General features: G+C 39.9%; 1 pseudogene; it reads right to left on the bottom strand.

Moving 5' to 3' along the window:
* Positions 1 to 13,053: 13,053 nt before the first annotated feature.
* LOC129046018 (ribosomal protein uL24-like) lies at positions 13,054 to 15,297 on the bottom strand (annotated as a pseudogene).
* Positions 15,298 to 15,663: the final 366 nt, after the last annotated feature.

Below are 15,663 nucleotides of genomic sequence, written 5' to 3'. Positions count from 1 at the left end.
GTATATCATTCTTGGGGTCTTTCTTCTGCTGTAGAACCCCCCCTTAATATTTTTTGTAGGGGTGGCTTAGTGGTCACATATTCTTTCAGTTTCTGCCAGTCTTGGAAGCTCTGCCTCTCTCCATCCATTCTAAATGAGAGCCTTGCCAGATAAAATATTCTTGGCTGCATATTCTTCTCATTTAGTACCCTGAATATGTCTTGCCATCCCTTTCTGGCTTGCCAGTTCTCTGTAGATAAGTCTGACGTTATTCTGATGTTCCTCCCTCTGTACCTAAGGAATCTCTTCCCCCTAACTGCCCTTAAGATGGTTTCCTTGGTTCTAAGATTTGCGAGTTTTACTATTACATGCTGGGGCATTGGCCTGTTTTCCTTGATCTTTGGAGGGGTCCTCTCTGCCTCTAGGACACGAATGTATGTTTCCTTCCCAAGATTAGGGAAGTTCTCAGCTATGATTTGCTCAAATATATCTTCTAGTCCTCTCTCTCTCTCCACCCCCTTAGGGATCCCAGTAATTCTGACATTGGAACGTTTCATGGTGTCACTTATTTCTCTAATTCTGTTTTCATAGATTTTGAGTTGTTTCTCCCTGGCCTCCTCTTTTTCCTTCTTTTCTATCAACTGGTCTTCTAGATCACTAGTTCATTCTTCTGCCTCGCTTACCCTAGCTGTTAGATTATTTAGATTAGAGTGGCTTTCATTTATGCCCCTAGAGATTCTATGATGCCATTAATTGATTTCTCCATTCCAGCTATGGTCTTCATAACTGTTACCCTGAAGTCCATTTCCGACATCTTGGTTATATCTGTATCCGTTTGTAAATCTGTGGCAGAAGTCACAGTCTCTTAGTCTTTCCTATGTGGGGGTTCCTCCTCCTAGTCATTCTGTTGAGGGGTGGTTGAGAGAATGTACAGAGTCCAAATTATTGGCCACAGCTCAAGTAGATGCACCTGTTTTATAGGGACCTTAGGGTTGTTGGCCTCTTGTTCTCCCAGCCTGTCTTCTGGGGGAGTGGCCTGCCCTGCTGTTACTCAGGCAACCCTGTTTGGACAGAGTTGCCCTGTGCCCTGTGGCAGGCGATGGGCTTAGTGAAAACCGTTTTTTGGGGGCTTTTGATCTCTGGCGGCTTTCCGTGGTGGCTTTCCATGTCTCTTCCAAGAGTCAGAGCAGAAGAGATCATTTCCAACCCTCTGCTTCAGAACAGAGATCACAGTCTGTTCTTCAGTGAACTCTCCAGGCCACACTATCTCCATTTCTGTCTGTGCTGCTATAAACTGCAGCGTCCTGGGTTGTGTGCCCCTCAGCAGGGCTCCTAGTCCTTGCCTCCAGGTCAGGGCACGGGGGCACGTCTCTGCCCTTTTTGCTTCTAGATCCGCCAGCCGCCCCCAGTTTGCACGTGCAGTCCCGCGCTCCAGGTTTCTATCGGGGGGCTGCCCTAAAGTCCTTCCCCCCCTGCCCCGGTCTGCAAGTCTGTGCCCTGTCCCTAGTGTGGGAGGCTTTCATTCACCGCGGGTGCAGGAGCCGTGGGGATCCCCACAGCTTCCCTCCCCCTTCTGTTTATCTTCCAATATCTGCCCAGGGAATCCAGCTTCCTGCTTCATACCTTGAAACCAACCGCCTGCGGTAATCTGTTTGTAGAGATCCAGATATATCTACTTACATCTCAGGCTGATTTTGTGGGTGTTCAGAGTGGTCTGGTAAATATCCAGCTCAATTCAGGGGACCGGTTGGAATAGGGTCCCTTACTCCTCTGCCATCTTTTCCTGCCCTCCTCTCCATCTGTTGAAGGGCACCTCGGCTCCTCCTACAATTGGGCTATTGTGGACATTGCTGCTATGAACATTGGGGTGCATGTGCCCCTCCTTTTCACTACATCTGTATCTCTGGGGTAAATACCCAGTAGTGCAATTGCTGGTCATAGGCTACCTCTATTTTTAACTTTGTGAGGAACCTCCATACTGTTTTCCAGAGTGGCTGTACCAGCTTGCATTCCCACCAAGAGGGTAAGAGGGTTCCCCTTTCTCCACATCTTTGCCAACATTTGTTGTATCCCGTTTTGTTAATTTTTGCCATTGTTACTGGTGTAAGTAAGGTGGTATCTCATTGGGCTTTTGATTTGTATTTCCCTGATGACAAGTGATGTTGAGCATTTTTTCATTTGTTTGTTGGCCATTTGTATGTCTTCTTTGGAGAAATGTCTGTTTGTGTCTTCTGCCCATTTCTTGACCGGATTATTTGTTTTATGGGTGTTGAGTTTGATAAGCTCTTTATGGATATTGGATACCAGCCCTTTATCTGATACGTCATCTGCAGATATCTTCTCCCAGTCCATGGGTTGCATCTTAGTTTTGTTGACTATTTCCTTTGCTGTGCAGAAGATTTTTATCTTGATGAAGTACCAAAAGTTCATTTTTGCCTTTGTTTCCCTTGCCTTTAGAGGCGTGTCTAGCAAGAACTTGTTGAGGCCCAGGTCGAAGATGTTACTGCCATATATTCTCCTCTAGGATTTTGATGGATTCCTGTTTCATATGTAGGTCTTTCATCCATTTTGAGTCTATTTTTGTGTATGGTGTAAGAAAATGGTCCACTTTCATTCTTCTGCATGTGGCTGTCCAATTTTCCCAGCACATTTATTGAAGAGACTGTTCTTTTTCCATGGGATATTCTTTCCTCTTTGTCAAAGATTAGTTGACCATAGAGTTGAGGGTCCATTTCTGGGGTCTCTATTCTGTTCCATTGATCTATGTGTCTGTTTTTGTGCCAATACCATGCTGTCTTGATGATCACAGCTTTTTAAAGTAGCTTGAAGTCCAGAATTGTGATGCCTCCAGCTTTGGATTTGTTTTTCAACATTCCTCTGGCTATTCTGGGTCTTTTCTGGTTCCATACAAATTTTAATATTGTTTGTTCCAGTTCTGTGAAAAATGTCAGTGGTATTTTGATAGGGATTGCATTGAGTGTGTAGACTGCTCTGGGTAGCATAGACGTTTTCACAATATTTTTTCTTCTAATGGAATGTTTTTCCATCTCTTTGTGTCTTCCTCAATTTCTTTCTTAAGTGTCCTGTAGTTTTTAGAGTACAGATCCTTTACCTCCTTGGTTAAGTTTATTCTGAGGTATCTTATGGTTTTGGTGCTATTATAAATGGAATCGATTCTCTAATTTCTCTTTCTACAGTTGCATTGTTAGTGGATAAGAAAGCAACTGATTTCTGTGCATTGATTTTGTATCCTGTCACATTACTGAATTGCTGTATGAATTCTGGTAATTTGGGGGTGGAGTCTTTTGGGTTTTCCACATAAAGTATCATGTCATCTGCAAAGAGAGAGAGTTTGACTTCTTTGCCAATTTGAATGTCTTTTATTTCTTTTTGTTGTCTGATTGCTGAGGCTAGGACTTCTAGTACTGTGTTGAACAATAGTGGTGAGAGTGGGCATCCCTGTCATATTCCTGACCTTAAGGGAAAAGCCCTCAGATTTTCCCTATTGAGAATGATATTCCCTGTGGGCTTTACGTAGATGGTTTTTATGGTATCGAGGTATGTACCCTCTATCACTACACTGTGGAGAGTTTTTATCAAGAAACAATGCTGTATTTTGTCAAATGCTTTTTCTGCATCTATTGAAAGGATCATATGGCTCTTTTATTAATGTAGTGTATCACATTGATTTGTGAATGTTGAACACCCTTGCAGCCCAGGAATAAATCCAACTTGGTCATGGTGAATAATCTTTTTAATATACTGTTGGATCCTATTGGATAGTATTTTGGTGAGTATTTTGGCATCCACGTTCATCAGGGAAATTGGTCTGTAATTTTCCTTTTTCTTTGGGTCTTTGTTTGGTTTTGGGATCAAGGTAATGCTGGCCTCATAGGAAGAGTTTGGAAGTTTTGCTTCCATCTCTATTTTTTGAAACAGCTTCAGTAGAATAGGTATTATTTCTTCTTTGACTGTTTGGTAGAATTCCCCCGGGAAGCCATCTGGCCCTGGACTCTTGTTTTTTGGGAGGTTTTTGATTGCTGCTTCAATTTCCTTGCTGGTTATGGGTCTGTTCAGATTTTCTATTTCTTCCTGTTTCAGTTTTGGTAGTTTATAAGTTTCCAGGAATGCATCCATTTCTTCCAGATTGCCCAATTTGTTGGCATATAGTTGCTCATAATACGTTCTTAAAATTGTATTTCCTTGGTGGTGGTCGTGATCTCTCCTTTTTCATTTATGATTTTATTATTTGGGTCCTTTTTGGATAAGTCTGCTAGGGTTTTATTGATCTTATTAATTCTTTCAAAAACCAGCTTCAAGTTTCGTTGATCTGTTCTACTGTTCTTCTGATATCTATTTCATTGATTTCTGCTCTAAACTTTATTTCTCTTCTCCTACTTGGTTTAGGCTTTATTTGCTGTTCTTTCTCTAGGTCCTTTAGGTGTACAGTTAGCTTGTGCATTTGGGATTCTAATTTTTTGAGAGAGGCTTGGATGGCTATGTACTTTCCTCTTAGGACCATCTTTGCTGTATCCCAAAGGTTTTGAACAGTTGTGTTTTCATTTTCATTAGTTTCCATTGTTTCAGTTATTCTTTAATTTCCTGGTTGACCCATTCATTCTTTAGTAGGATGCTCTTTAGCCTCCAAGTGTTTGAGTTACTTCTAAAATTCCTCTTGTGATTGAGTTTCAAAGCATTGTCATCTGAAAATATGCAGGGAATAATCCAAATCTTTTGGTATCGGTTGAGATTTGATTTGTGACCCAGTATGTGATCTATTCTGGAGAGTGTTCCATGTGCACTAGAGAAGAATGTGTATTCTGTTGCTTGAGGATGGAATACTCTGTATATATCTGAAGTTCATCTGGTTCAGTGTGTCATTGAAAGCCCTTGTTTCCTTTCTGATATTCTGCTTAGATGATCTGTCCATTGCTGTGAGTGGGGTGTTGAAATGCCCTATTATTAATGTATTATTATCAATGTGTTTCTTTACTTTGGTTATTAATTGGTTGATATAATCGGCTGCTCCCAAATTAGCATAAGTATTTATAGTTGTTAGATCTTCTTGTTGGGTACACCTTTTAAGTATGATATAGTGTCCCTCTTCATCTCTTACTACAGTCTTTGGCTTAAAATCTAATTTGTCTGATACAAGGATTGCTACCTCAGCTTTCTTTTGATGTCCATTAGAATGGTAAGTGGTTTTCCACCCACTCACTTTCAGTCTGGAGGTGTCTTAGGGTCTAAAATGAGTCTCTTGCAGACAGCATATGGAAGGGTCTTGCTTTTTTATCCAATCTGATACCTTGTGTCTTTTGATTAGAGCATTTAGCCCATTTACATTCAGAGTAACTATTGAAAGATATGAATTTAGTGCCATTGTATTACCTGTACAGTCCCTGTTTCTGTAGATTTTCTCTGTTTCTTTCTAGTCTATGTTGGGCTCTTTCCTCACTTAAAAGATCGCCCTTAATATTTCTTGCAAGACTGACTTGGTGATCCCATATTCTTTCAGTTTCTGTCTGTCCTGGTAGCTCTTTATCTCTCTTTCCATTCTGAATGACTTGCTGGATAAAGTATTCTTGGCTGCATATTTTTCTCGTTTAGTACCCTAAATATATCATGCCAGCCCTTTCTGGCCTGCCAGGTCTCTGTGGATAGATCTGATGTTATTGTGATAGTCCTTCTCTATATGTAAAAAATCTCTTACTCCTAGCTGCTCTCAGGATAGCTTCCTTGGCTCTAAGATTTGCAAGCTTCACTTTTATATGTCAGGGTGGTGATCTATTTTTATTGATTTTGGGAGGGGTCCTCTCTACCTCTTGGACATAAATGCCTGTTTGCTTACCCAGATAAAGGAAATTCTCATCTATGGTTTGCTCAAATATTCCTTCTGGCCCTCTTTTTCATTTCCCTGAGGCACCCCAATAATTCTGATATTGCTTCATTTTATATCATTGCTGATTTCTTGTAGCCTCCCCTCATGGTCAGTTAGTTGTTTTTCTCTGCTTACCTCGGCTTCCTTCCTTTCCATCAACTTGTCTTCTATGTCATTACTCTCTCTTATGCCTCACTTACCCTATCTGTTATAGCATCCAATTTAGGCTGCATCTCAGAGGATTTTTAATTTTGGCCTGATTAGATCTCATTTCTGCACTAAGAGATTCTCTAGTGTCTTTTATGCTTTTTTTCAAGCCCAGTTAGTAACTTCATCATTGTTATCTTGAATTCCAGCTGACATTTACTTCTATCCATATCAATAGATCTATGGCAGAGAGTATTACCTCTGGGTCTTTCTTTTATTGTGAATTCCTCCTGCTAGTCATTTTGCCCAGAGAAGAATGGATGAATGCATGAACAGAATAAAAAATATCAGCCATGACCCAAGCAAGATACACACCCAACAAATCCAGAAAGGTCAGAAACCAAAAAAAGAAAAGAAGAAGAAAAAGTGTGGGGGAAAAAAAAACAAGGGGGGGGGTGCAGGAAGAGAGAATATAATCTGAGAGGAGGGTGGACAAAACAGGGTGATCCACTTGGTTGTGAGTGTATTTTGGTCTTTGTGTTAGAAGATACTAAATCCCAAAATTGTAAAGAAAGCAAAACTTACATATATACAAAAATAAAATTGAATAGAGTGAAAGGAAGCCAAAAATGAAGAATATATCTATAAAATATAAAGGTAAAAATGAAAGTTAAAAAAAGACCTAAAAAAGAATTGATAAAATAAGAAACTAGTTGAAAAGGAAAAGAAAAGAAATGGAAACCATCAAAACCCTAGAGGAGAGCATATGGCAGTAACGTCTTCAACATTGGCCACAGCAAGTTCTTGCTAGACACGCCTCTACAGGCAAGGGAAACAAAGGCAAAAATGAACTTTTGGGACTTCATCAAGATAAAAAGCTTCTGCACAGCAAAGGAAATAGTCAACAAAACTAAGAGGCAACCCATGGAATGGGAGAAGATATCTGCAGATGACGTATCAGATAAAGGGCTGGTATCCAATATTTATAAAGAGCTTATCAAACTCAACACCCATAAAACAAATAATCCAGTCAAGAAATAGGCAGAAGACACAGACATTTCTCCAAAGACATACATATAACCAACAGACACATGAAAAAATGTTCAACATCACTAGCTATCAGAGAAATACAAATCATTTCTTGCAGGGCTGGCTTGGTGGTCACGTAGTCTTTCAGTTTCTGCCTGTCTTGGAAGCTCCTTGTTTCTCTATCCATTCTGAATGACAGCCTTGCTGGATAAAGTAACCTTGGCTGCATGTTCTTCTCATTTAGTACCCTGAATATGTCTTGCCAGCCCTTTCTGGCTTGCCAGGTCTCTGTGGACAGGTCTGACGTTATTTTAATGTTCCTCCCTCTGTACGATGTAAGAAATCTCTTCCCCCTCACCACTTTCAAGATTGTTTCCTTGGATCTAAGATTTGCAAATTGTACTATTATATGTTATGGCTTTAGTCTGTTCTCATTGATCTTCGGAGAGGTCCTCTCTGCCTCTTGGACACGAATGCTTGTTTCCTTCCCCACTTTAGGGATGTTCTCAGCTACGATTTTCTCAGATATATTCTCTAGACGTCTCTCTCTCTCCACCCCCTCAAGGATCCCAATAATTCTGATATTGGAACGTTTCATTGAGTCACTAATCTCTCTCAGTTTGATTCCTTGGGTTTTAATTTGTTTTCCCATGCTGCCTCGGTTTCCTTCTTTTCTATCATCTTCCTCTAGCTCACTAATTTGTTCTTCTGCCTTGTTTACCCTGGCAGTCAGAGTATCCAGTTTAGACTGCATTTCATTTATAGCATTTTTTAATTTGGCCTGATTCGATCTCATTTCTGCCCTTAGAGATTCTATACTGTTTTTAGTATTTTTCTCAAACCTAGATATTGCCTTGATAATTGTTACTCTGAAGTCTATCTCTGCCATCTTGGTTATATCCATATCTATTAGTTCTGTGGCAGAGGCCACAGTCTCTGATTCTTTCCTTTGTTGGGGGTTCCTCCTCCTAGTCATTCTGTTGAGGGGTGGTTGAGGGAGTGTACAGAGTCCTAAATATCAACCACAACCCAGGAAAGATGCACCCTGGGAAAATCTGAAGTGTTCGGAAGCCACCACCAAAAAAACAAAGCCAAAATGAAACCCAAGAATAAAATTTATGAAATTAAAAATTTTTTAAAAATTAAAAAAATGTTTTAAAAAGTAGCGTGAGGGGGGCTATAATCTCTCAGTATGGGCAAGGTAGGGTGTTTCAGTACTTCTTGGGTGTATTTTGTTCTCTTTAATAGAGAACACTACTTCCCAGAGTTCCAGGGAAAATAAAACTGGTACACATATAAAGGTAGTATTGAATAGGGAAAAAGGACTACATTGAAGCTTTTAGCTATTAAAATATATGTGTGTGTGTGTGAAAAAGTACAAGTTAAAAAGCTACTATGAAAAGTTATATTAAACATCTAGTTGAAGTGAGAAAAAGGTAAAAAGAAAAAACAGAAGAAACATAAGAATAAAAGGAAAAGAAAAAATATATAGGTGTGAGAAAGTACAAGTTAAAAAGCTATGAAATATGTTATATTAAACATCTAGTTGAAATGAGAAAAAGATAAAAAGAAAAAACAGAAGAAACATGAGAAAGAATAAAAAAGAAAAAAAAGTTGTATCTGAGAAATAAACCAGCCATCAGGTAACATCTGGAGCTCAGTATACTACTTTCCCCTGGTGTTGGGGTTTTATGGTTTTATGGGGACCCTAGGGTTGTCATCTTCTTGTTCTTCCAGCTTGTCTTCTGGGGGAGGGGCCTGCTGCGCTGTTTTTCAGGCCACCCTGCTTCAGCTGAGTTGGCCTGCCCCTTATGTGGGGTCTGGGCTCTGTCCAAACTGGTTTTGGGGGCTTTTGTTCTTTGGCAGCTTTTCTGCCTTTTCACCTTTTCGGAGGGTCAGGGCAAAGGAAAATGTCCACACCCAGACTTCTGCCCCAGGGCAGGGAAACCACAGTTTGCTCCTCTCTGAACCCTCCAGAACACAGAGTCTCCCTTTTTGTAAGCGCCTGCCAAAAACCCGCAGCCACCCACAGGCAGTGCACGCCCCCAGCAGCCCTCTCAGCGGTTGACTTAGGCCCCTGCTTGTCATTGCCCTTTGTGCTTCTAAAACTGTGACTGGTCCTGGGTCAGAGGCTGCCCCAGGTCTGCTCCTACATGCCCCCTAAGCTCCTGGATCCTGATTGAGCACTGTTATCAGGCCCTTCCCCTTCCGCCACTACTGCTCTGCAAGTTATCGCCGTCCCCGGCACAGGACGTTTTTGCAGTCCAGTGTTATATTACTTTCCAGGTTCCAGGTATGTCAGGTCCCTCCCCCTTCTGTTTATCTTCCGGTATCAGCCCGCAGAATCACAGCTCCATCCTTCATACCTTGAAACTGAGGACTTTCTGCTTCCAGATATGTATTTCTGGATGTATATATCTGGAATATATATCCAGATATATATTCCTACATTTTACATCTCAGGCTGATGTTGTGGGTGTTCAGAATTGTCTGGTAGATATCCGGCTAAATTCAGGGGACCTGTTGAATTGGAATCCCCTTCTCCTCCGCCATCTCCTCCCCCCCCCCCCCCCAGGCATTTAGACCATTTCAATTCAAAGTAATTATTGATAGGTATGTACTTACTGCCATTTTGTTAACTGTTTTCTGGTTGTTTTTGTAGCTCTTCTCTGTTCCTTTTGCTCTCTTTCCTTGTGATTGACTTTCTTTAGTATTATGCTTGGCTTTTTATTTTTTGTGTGTATCTAGGTTTTTGGTTCGTGGTTACTTTGGGGTTCATATATAACATCTTAAGTATAGAGCAATCTAGGGGTGCCTGGGTGGCTCAGTCGTTAAGCGTCTGCCTTCAGCTCAGGTCATGATCCCAGGGTCCTGGGATGGAGCCCCGCATTGGGCTCCCTGCTCTGTGGGAAACCTGCTTCTCCCTCTCCTACTCCCCCTGCTTGTGTTCCCTCTCTTGCTATGTCTCTCTCTCTGTCAAATAAATAAAATCTTAAAAAAAAAAAAAAGAATAGAACAATCTATTTTAGGTTGATGGTCACTTAAGTTTGAACATACTCTAAAATAACTTCGTTTTTACTTTCTCCTCATTTTATATATATAATGTCATATTTTACATCTTTTTATTTTGTGATTTTTAAGATGTAGTTGATTTTAGAATTTTTGTATGTTAATCTTCATACCAGCTTTATAAGTGATTGCCTACTGCCTTTACTGTGTTTGCTTTTACTAATGAAATTTTTCCTTTCATGATTTTCTTCTAATTATGGCATTTTTTTTCCACTTAAAGTCTCCTTAAAATATCTTGTAAGGCCAGTTTAATGGTGATGAATTCCTTTAACTTTTTTTGTCTGAGAAACTTTTGATCTCTTTAATTATGAATGATAACTTTGCCAAGTATTCTTGGTTATATGTTTTTCCCTCTCAGCACTTTGAGTGTACCATGGTACTCCTTTATGTTTCTGCTGAATACTCAGCTGATAGCTTTGTGGGGTTTCCCTTATACATAACAAGTTGCTTTGCTTTTGCTGTTTTTAAGTCTCTCTTTATCTTTAATTTTGCCATATTAATTATTATGTGTTGTGCCATGGACATCGTTTGGTTCATCTTGTTTGGAATTGAATTCTCTGTGTATCCTAAACCTAGATGTCTGTCTCCTTCCCTAGTTAGGGAAGTTTTCAGCTATTCTTTCTTCGCATAATTTTCTGCTTTCTCGCTTTTCATTCTGGGATCCCTGTAATCTTAATGTTTTCTCGCTTAATGTTGTCCAAGAGATCCGTGAACTTACCCTCATTTTCTTTAAATTCTTTTTTTCTCTTTGCTGTTATGCTGGGGCTTCCCTTTCCCTGTCTTCCAGGTGGCTGATCTGCACTTCTGCATCCTGTAATCTACTGTTGATTCCCTCTGTTGTATTTTTCATTTCAGTTATTGTGTTCTTCAACTACGATTAGTTCTTTTTTTTAAATTTAAATTGAATTAGCCAACATACAGTACATCGTTTCAGATGTAATGTTCAGTAATTCATCAGTTGCTTATATCACCCAGTTACATTTTCTATCTCCCTGTTGAAGTTCTCCTTGAATTCATCCACTATTTGCTCTAGTCTGGTGAGCATCTTCATGAACTTTACTTTGAAAATTTTTTTTAAGGATTTTATCCATCCATTTGACATAGAGAGAGAGCACACAAACAGGGGGAGCAGGAGAGGGAGAAGTGGGCTCCCTGCTCTTGATCCCAGAACCCTGTGACATGACCTGAGCTGAAGGCAGAGGCTTAACCAACTGAGCCAGGCGCCCTTACTTTGAGTTTTTATCAGGTAGATTACTTATCTCCATCATTTCACTTAGCTATTTTTCTGAGGTTTTGTCTTTTCTTTCATTTGCAGCATATTCCTCTGTCTCCTCATTTTGCTTGGTTTTCTTTGCTTCTGTAAATTAGAACAGCTACTTCTCCTGAAATTGTAGGAATGTACTTGTATAGTATTCCCCTGTGTAGACTCTATGTGCACTTTCATGGCTGCCATTCTCTATTTGGTCTTTTCTGTCTTTTGTTGTGAACAGGCTGTTCAGGCAGTCCTCAGTTTTTCCAAAGGAATTACTCTATAAATAGGTGTATATTTGGTGTGTCCATGGAGGAGGTGAATTCAGGGTCTTCCTATGTCACTATCTTGGACCCTTTCTTGCTGAGATTCTTTTTAAAAATTAAAGTATTTGCAGGCAGTTCATAGATACCTACTTTCTTTCAGGTTACTTCAAATTTGTTCCTTTGGTGGTATCATATTTCCTTGATTTTTTTTTTTTTAATGTTTCCTTGTCTTGATGTCTACACATTTGAAGGACCAGTCACTCTTCCAGGCTTTGTAGACTGGCTTTGGTTGGGAAAGACTTTCACATGTGAGTGGATATGAGTGCTTTGGCTGAGTTGAATGTGGCATCTTCAGCTTCAGGGTGGCACAACAGTGACTCTGGCTCTAAGGGGACACAGTGGTATTGAATATGGGCAGCTTTGTTAGCTCAGTCAGCATCATCAAAGACTGAAGATTTCCATGGGAGTAGCGAGGGCTGCTGGGGTTCTGCTCTCCCTTTCCTCTACATAAGGAGGTCGCAGTTTAAGGGATCTCTCTTGGCACCAGGATCCAAGGCATGGACAACATTAGATAGTGACACCGGGGTCTGGGGCATGGGAATGCATGGTATTTGTACAGCCAGGGGGAAGGGGGGCTCACAGCATTGGCTTCTGCTCCAGAGGAGCACAGTGGCATGAACCCTGGGCAGCTCTGTCAGTTAGGGTCAGCATCAGTGAAGTCTGCACTAGACCCTGGTGGTGAATGGCAAGGACTGCTGGTGTCCTCAGTGATGAAGGCTGTTGGGGTCCTCCTGCTGTCCTCTGGCCTGTAGAGGGGGGTTGCTGATCACACTGGGCACCAAACCGCTGGGCTAGGGGATGGAGTGACACAGGTAGAATGCTTCCTTCACTTGCCTTTGTGTACATCCATGGATTTTGTGCTCCACTGGGTTGCTGCAGCTTCTTAATTTTATTCTGGCACTTTCCCAGATATTTTTATTTGTGGGTAGTTGTTATTGTTTTGTGTAAGAATGGGGTAGTGACTGCCTAGCCTGCCATCTGCTGTCACTCCTTGTTTAGTTCCTGTTATGGTTGAAAGACATATGATTGGATAAATACTCAACATTTTGCTTATCCATTCAGCCACTGGTGGTTTATAGTTTACAGTGTACAAGTCTGGCATTTCCTTGGTTAAATTTATTCCTAAGTATTTTATTCTATTTTTATTATGTTCAGTTAGCCAACATATAGTACATCATTAGTTTTTGATATAGTGTTCAGTGATTCATTACTTGTGTATAACACCCAGTGCTCATCACAACATGTGCCCTTCTTAATACCCATCACCTGGGTTACCCCATCCCTTCACCCCCCTCCCTTCTGTAACCCTCAGTTTATTTCCCCGAGTCCAGAGTCTCTCATGGTTTTTCTCCCTCTCTGATTTCTTCCCATTCAGTTTTCCCTCCCATCCCCTGTGGTCCTCTGCACTATTCCTTTTGTTCCACATATGAGTGAAACTATATGATAATTGTCTTTCTCTGCTTGACTTATTTCACTTAGCATAATCCTCTCCAGTTCCATCCATGTTGATGCAAATGGTAGGTACTCATCCTTTCTGATGGCTCAGTAATATTCTCTTATATTCTTTTAGATGCTGTTGTAAGTAGATGTTTTTTCTAAATTTTATTTTCTGATTGGTCACTGCTAGGTTATAGAAAACAACTGATTTTTGCACTGATCTAATATCTCGCAACTTTGCTGAATTTGTTAATTAGCTCAGATAGTGTTTTGTGAGTTCTTTAGGCTTTTCTATATATAGGATCATGTCACCTGCGAACAGAGAACTGTACTTCTTCATTTCCAATTTGGATGTGTTTATGTCTTTTTCTTGCCTACTCTGGCTAGAACTCCCAGTACAATGCTGAATAGAAAAGGCAAAAGCAAGCATCCATCCTTTCACCACTGAGTATAATGTTAGCTGTGGGTTTTTTGTACTCTTATTTTTTTTTTAAGATTTTATTTATTTATTTGACAGAGAAAGACACAGCGAGAGAGAGAGCACAAGCAGGGGGAGTGGGAGAGGGAGAAGCAGGCTTCCCACTGAGCAGGGAGCCCAATGCGGGGCTCGATCCCAGGACCCTGGGATCATGACCTGAGCTGAAGGCAGACGCTTAACGACTAACGACTGAGCCACCGAGGCGCCCCTTTTGTACTCTTTATCTTGTTTAGGACATGACCTTCAGTTCCTACTTAGATTATCTTTTTCCTATATGTGTGTGTGTGTTTTATATATGTATGTATTTTATATATATAAAATAAAAGAATGATAGATTTCATTAAAATTTTTTGTATCAACTGAGACAATCATGTCTTTTTCATTTTGACAGTTTTTATTTAAAGTCATATATATGATTACTTTATTACTGCATTCTCTCAGTTATTTCTTCCTTATATTTGCCCTTTTCCTTTTCTACATGGCGAGATTTGGCTTTACCTTCAAGGATCTTTTTGTGGTCTTTGTCTAGTTTTGGTCTAGTGGTAACCACCTTGCGAGGGTGAATGCTCACACGGATGGTTGTGCCATTGGCCTTCTCTCACTGTACTTGTTCAACGTAGGTGATATATTTCTTCCTGTAAACTTGGACTACTTTGCCAATTTGCTGACCTTTGTAGTGTCCTCACACAATCTGTACTTTATCATCCTTTCAGATGGGCATGGATCAAATGTCATACTTCGTCTCAGCTCTTTGGAAGAGGGGAAGACATAGTCGTGCATTGAGATGTCTGTTATGGTTCTTGCTCTGGTCAGAAGTCACAGAAGGATTGGAATTCATTTTGGCTGCTGGCACTTCAGCAATGGCCACAAAAGGGAAAAGCCATGTTTATTTTCTCCTTCATTCTATTAATGTCATATGTTATACTGATTAATTTTCATATCTTGAAACATCGTTCCATTCCTGTGATAAATCTCAATTCATCATGATGGATAATCCTCTTAATATGCTGCTAGATTTGGTTAGCAAGTATCTTTTTGAGGATATTTGCATCTGTGTGTGAGAAATAGGGAAATAATATCTATGTTTCCTGTGATATCTTTATGTGGCTTTGATGCCAGCGTAATATTGACATCATGGAATGTTCCCTCTTCTTTGATTTTTTGGAAGAGTTTGAGGATTGGTGATAATTCCATAAATGTTTGGTAGAATTCATTTGTAAAGCCCTTTAGTTCTGAGCTTTTCTTTGTTGGGGGTTTTTGATTACAGATTGCATCCCTTCACTTGATATAGGTCTGTTTAGATTTTCTATTTCTTTGAGTCAGTTTCGGTATTCTTTTTCTAGGAACTTGTTGATGTCATCTAAGTTATACAATTTGTTGGGATAAAACTGTTCATAGGATTCTCCTAAAATCCTTTTTCTTTCTGGAAGGTCAGTGGCAATGTCTCCATATTCATTTCTGAACTTATTAATTTGAGCCTTGTCTCTTTTTCTTGGTCCATCTAGCTAAAGGATTGCCAATTCTTTTTATCTTTTATAACATTTCTTTTTGAGCAGACCTACTAGTGATGAGCTTCTTTAGTTTTTCTTTATGTGAATATGTCTCAGTTTCCCTTCACTTAAAAAATTCTGGTAAAATACACATAAAATTTACAATTTTAACCATTTTTAAAAGCACAAGTCAGTGGCATTAAGTATATTCACATTGCTGTGCTACTATTACCACTATCATCCACAGAACTTTTTTCTTGCAAAACTGAAAATCTGTAATTATTGAATAATTCCACATTTCCCCCACCCCCAAAGCCCCAGCACACACCATTCTATTTTTTGTATTTATGAATTTAATTACTCAATGTACTTTATATTAAGTGGAATCATATAGTATATGTCCTTTTGCAACTGACTTACTTTACTTAGCATAATGCCTTGAGTTTAATCCATGTTGTAGCATGTGCCAGAATTCCCTTTTTTAAAAAGAAGAATATTAACTCACATGTATATACCATATTTTATTTATCAATTCATCTATCAATGAACACTTGGGTTTCTTTTACCCGTTGGCTATAGCA

Source organism: Mirounga angustirostris, unplaced genomic scaffold (assembly GCF_029215605.1).
Source record: "Mirounga angustirostris isolate CCGP_5_RB_7025 unplaced genomic scaffold, mMirAng1.0.hap1 SCAF_15, whole genome shotgun sequence".
Classification (NCBI taxonomy): domain Eukaryota; kingdom Metazoa; phylum Chordata; class Mammalia; order Carnivora; family Phocidae; genus Mirounga; species Mirounga angustirostris.
The sequence above is the reverse complement of the archived record's forward strand: the minus strand, read 5'-3'. Positions and strand labels throughout refer to the sequence as shown.